This window comes from Poecilia reticulata, linkage group LG18, assembly GCF_000633615.1.
Source record: "Poecilia reticulata strain Guanapo linkage group LG18, Guppy_female_1.0+MT, whole genome shotgun sequence".
Classification (NCBI taxonomy): Eukaryota; Metazoa; Chordata; class Actinopteri; order Cyprinodontiformes; family Poeciliidae; genus Poecilia; species Poecilia reticulata.
In genome coordinates, this window is record NC_024348.1 from 11,908,851 (window position 1) to 11,914,055 (window position 5,205).

At 41.0% G+C, this 5,205-nt stretch overlaps 1 long non-coding RNA gene across 1 annotated transcript; it reads right to left on the bottom strand.

The window, feature by feature from the left end:
• Positions 1-205: 205 nt before the first annotated feature.
• On the bottom strand, positions 206-1,992 carry LOC108167209 (uncharacterized). Its single transcript, XR_001777569.1, has 3 exons — positions 1,846-1,992; positions 694-754; positions 206-605 (listed from the first exon to the last, which is right to left on the bottom strand). It is a non-coding gene; the product is annotated as an uncharacterized LOC108167209 (long non-coding RNA).
• Between the last annotated feature and the right edge of the window lie 3,213 nt (positions 1,993-5,205).

A 5,205-nucleotide genomic window follows, 5' to 3' on the forward strand; every position in this document is an offset into this window, starting at 1 on the left:
GCTTTGCTCAGTGGATGGAAAATAGTGTTGTGATACAGAACATCATCAAACTCGTGGGACACCATTTAAAAAAATGTAAAAATCAAGTTGCATTTTCATTCCAGTTTCCAATTACACAACACTTTGTGTTATGTTGAGTAAATCCTTACTTTATCAAAAAAAAAAAAGAGAAGATTAACAACTCTTAAAGTTAGCGTCAAACACACACAAAGTTTGCTCTCGGATTTCCGTGCTGCTGCTTCAGGCAGTGGGAGTGCAGTTGCAAACTGTCCGCGCTGCACTGCGGAGATATTGATGTCTTAATACAATAAAAAGCAAAATAAACATTATTATCCTGATCGTTATAATTATCTTCAGCCCAGAGGCTCAAACTGAATTATTCATAGAGCGCCTAATTAAATGGGTAGACCAGGCTGTGTGTGCAGATACGTGCGCTTGGCAGTATGTGAATCTGCCTGTCGTCTTTTGGACAGTAGCATTAAATGAGAGTAAATATTCAATCAGTGCGAGACTCAAAGAGGAAGAGATGATGCTGCGACAGAAACAGACGGGGAGAGGGAGAGCGGATTATGCACGCTTCTCCGTTTGCCCTTCACTGTGGGTCCCTGTCAAAGAGAAGAGAGACAGGCAGCTGTTTAGTGTTGCAGAACCACCGCTTTTTTCTTTTTTTTTTTTTTACTGCACGCTTCTTACATTTAACAGCTGGCATAATGGGCAACTAGTCGCTGCACTTCACAGAGCACCTCATAAGAACCTACAGCAAGACACACACACACACTATCACACAGAAGACACAAGTGCTTATTACAAGGCAGAGCGTAATAAATCTAACAAAGTCGGTAGCGAAGTCAAGGCTGCAGTAGTTAAGCGATGCCAAGGCTGACAGATATTACTTCTCGCTCACTGTGATCACTGCATCAATGACTGAACTGAATGGAAGCACTCTTTTTGCTTTTTGCCACTGATATGAGAATAAACTGTAGATAAACTCGCAGTAAAAAAATACCCACATTCATAGGTAAACAGTAGTCGGTTTTTAATCCTGTCATTAAAAGCTTGTCGACGCAACTGCTAGTATAACATAGCGGCCTTGCAGCATGATATCGCGTATTGGGAGGACCAGGAAAGGCCTGAATGTTCTTTGGATGTTCTCGCTCTGAATGTGAGGATTCTTCATCCTACTGATAAAAATATGCATTTTGGGTTTCTATAAATTGTCCTCGTGATGGACCTGTGACCTGACTGTCCAACGGTCCTGCCTGTTTCTTTGAACTGGAGATAATGTTCACATATTGTAGCAGCGGAGCCAGACCCCTGAGTTGAATCTGATGGAGAATCTGTGGTTGGAGCTGCATAACACCAGTGGAAATATGCAAAAAGCCGGTTAGTAATTATAAAAAGAGCTGGGTAGTTGCATTGTCAATAAAGACTTATTCTTATTGAGAAAGATCTAAATTATTTCAGTCACATTGTGTTTCTTATATATTTATAGATACCATCTCATTTTCTATGAGAAACAAACTTCTTGGTTGAATAAAAGTAAATTTCAAATCTAAATCTGTCAGGGTTATGAATAAATTTTTATTTAATTCATTTAAATCATGTCACTTAAATCACTCAGAAGGGGTAACTTTCATGTTGTATTTCAGTTTCCTGACCCACATGCAAGTTCACACAACACCAGAGAACACTGTTCAGTGAAAGTTTAATGCATTTCAAAAGGTACAGTCTGATTATATTCCAGAGGATGGGTAGGCAGGTCAGCTCAGGTTCTGTTCTGGGAAGGGAGACATTAGTAGGGACCGGAGTTGAGAGATCTTGATTGGTTTAGAGGGATACGCTTACTGTCTTTCGGATGGTGATTGCACGGAGGGAAAAGGCTAGGATCCGGGAGCGTTCTTGATGATCAGTGATGGAGAGGGGAGGAGAGCGGCAGGTGGAGATGTTCGGTCTTGGCAGGAAACGCACTTGTAGTCCAGACTTGGTTCTTGGCTTGATTCCTTCAGCTCATCGGTTTCTGAGGGAAGACCAAAATATTACTTGAAGTCACTTAAAAACATCGTCAACATGATTTCCGGTTAGACTCTGACCAACAAGTGGGACCATCGGGCGATGAGTGACTGCTCCACTGCTTCTTAAAGGTCCACCAGTCAATCACTCGGAATCCGCTGCCAGTGCGTCAGCCTGTCAGAACTCTCCCCCGAAGATCCTCTATAGGAAAGAGTACCCACACTAACGCGAATCCTAACAGTAACAATAGCTGATTGAATAACATTTGTATTATCTCATTTATTTAATCAACTCTGGTAAAAAATATACAACTATCTAACTCAATGTCAGGACAGCAGAGGCGATAGTTCACAGTAACATGTTTTGGATGACACCATCAGTTGTTGGCAACACTGCTAATCCACCTCGCTTGCTTTTGCCGCTCCTCTTTAAATCTACGCCCTATCATACGATTAGAAAGCCAAGCAGCAAGAGACGTTGGAGTCGAGTTTATGACTCTTGTCCATTATGATCGACGGAAGCGATGGTACTTGCTCAGGATAAATCAATGTTTTAATCATTCCTAACAACGCACAAACAAGGATTGAGCCGGAGAAGCTGGAAAATGCACCTTCCTATTCCAGTCACACACACAGTAACATAACTACAACCACAGGGGTCTGTCTGCACCTATTTTCAACACCCGCCGCCGTGTTTCCTTCCTTTCTTTCTCCCTTCATGTTGGCAAACTGTCCACTCTGCGTCTGCTCCAGTCATCTATTTCCCCCCCAACATTTGACGAAGAGCCGCATATGTTCTCTGACCAGCGAAGTGCCGACGTGCCAACAGGCGTAGTCCACATACTGTGGTAATGTAACAGCCTATTTGCTTTATTATGCATTAGTAGCAGGACTGCTTTTTCATTACGTTCTAATGACATTTGGTAGGGTCCACTAATCAGCCTCATGGGACCCCTGCTGACTCACCGAACCTATTGCACAGACACAAACACACACTGCTCATTCTGCTATATTTATGTATTGCTTCCCAGACAAATATGGATTTCAATGCGGGCTGCCGGGGTAAAAACACATTTTTATGCAAATATATACAAAGCAGAATGAAGTATATTTATTGCGAAATGTAAATATTCTCCAAAGAAAGGTTTAGAGTTCCTATAGGGGCTGTGCTTACATTGGACTTGATTCAAATTTATCACCTTTTACTTAATAACTTTTCCTTGCGAGAAATATGATTCAAATGCCACCGAAGGTTCAACGTAAGCAGAGCGTCTTGAGCAGACCTCGGCAGCCAGACGGGAGAATGTAAAACGGCGAGCGACGAACAAAGAGGAAGAGGAAGAGATTACATAAGACCGACTCTTATGTAGCACATAACAACAATGCACATGATTAATTGATCCCTCTGCAGAGTCTGACGAACTCGCACAGCATCTGACAGTAAACAGCAGTCCTTCAAGCACGCCGGCTCGCAGATGAAAAGACAAAGCAACGGAGCACAGAGTGTGTGGAACCAGAATAATAAACTCCTCAGAAGATGATCCCAAGTCTCCTGACTGCCACGGTATATGACGGCAGCATAACATGGCCCAGATATGCGATAATTCAGATTACGTTGGAAAAAAAAAAAGGAAAGGAAGTCCTCATTGATTTATGCCGTTGATGTGGTGAGAACTGCTTTCATCTGTCATATCCCTTGTTGTACATCTTTCTTACTCTCAGCTTTTTATTCCTATAATGCTACCCGCGTTCTGCTGTAATGTTTCCTTTCATCCCCAATGATGATGACTGCCAGTTACATCATTCAGTGACACCTGTAACATTGATCTTCATGCCCATTTTTTCCTCTCCGCTTGTTTTTAGATTGCACCGCAAACCTGGATGAGGTTCATTGACTGGAAAGTGATTTTTACAGCCCCTCCCCCTTCGCCTTGAATAATATTTTACTTCAGTCTTTGAAGAATTATACTAATTTTGTTTTTTAATGCACTGCATTACAAATTGGTTTAAGGAAATGTCAGTACTTACCAGCACTATTTCTCTTGCTGTCTGCAAGTTCACGCAATTTCTTGTTCATTTAATCGAAAGCCAGTTGTGGCGTAATGGGAAATCTATTTTTCAGAAACAATCAAGCCTTTTTTTTTTTAAATTAGACTTTGATACATGGCACGGCGAGCTGTACTGTTGGTTGGTAGGACTGTTGCAGAAACTGAGTCCTCAGGTCAAATCTTGACCTGGGGTCTTTCCCCACGGTGGGACCATGAATGCACCGGGCATGTGAATCTCTACGATGCTAGAAATATACGTAGATATGTTTACTCTCAGGGTACCTCTCCTTTCACCCAGTGGTTGGTGCAGATGGACGGATGAATCGATGGATCTGGGATGAAGAAGCTGAATCAAAGGTTCTAGAACAAAAAGGGACAAAAAGCCTGACAAATTAAAACAACAAAGTACAAAAATAAAATAGCAAACTAAATACAAAGGAATGATTACACATGGCAAGACATTTAAAGCAATACTAATAAAACTAAGTGTGGCAAGACCCGTTAAACAAGAAAAAGAAACTCAAGCATGAATAACAATGAAGTGATCAAATGCAAATGAAACTCGAAACTAAAACACTCTGGGATCACGACACATTTTTACTTTGGCATAGACATGGAGCAGCTATTCTTAGTGCTGAAAGAAAAACTCTTATTGCAGTATAAAAATGTTGGACTAAAACTAAATGCAGTTCTAATTTTGAATTACAGTGGAAATAAAGTAATTTATATGAACAAAAAAAAACTTTTTAAAGTTTTTTTTTGTGTTAAATTTTGCATGACAAAAAAATACCCAGTCCTGATTACATCTTATTTTATAGAATTGCAAATATAGAGCAGAAGAACCTGTCTGACAACATGAAATAGGCAGAAAGATCTCAAAAAGCAGCACGCCTATCAGTACTGAAAGTGCTGCAAAACGTTTTCCAGGATTTCAACGAACCAAATGGAGAAAACTTTGGAGAACCTTATAAAGAGCGGCCGACCAAAACTATTCCAAGAGCGCAGTGACGACAAACGTGTCCGGAACAACATCTAATTCAGTGATAGCAGTGTGTTGATCTGGTCAGCTGCCCTTAATGTATCGAACAACGGATTCTGCTCTGTACTGGACAATGCTGAAGGAGAATATCAATGATGCAGAACAATGA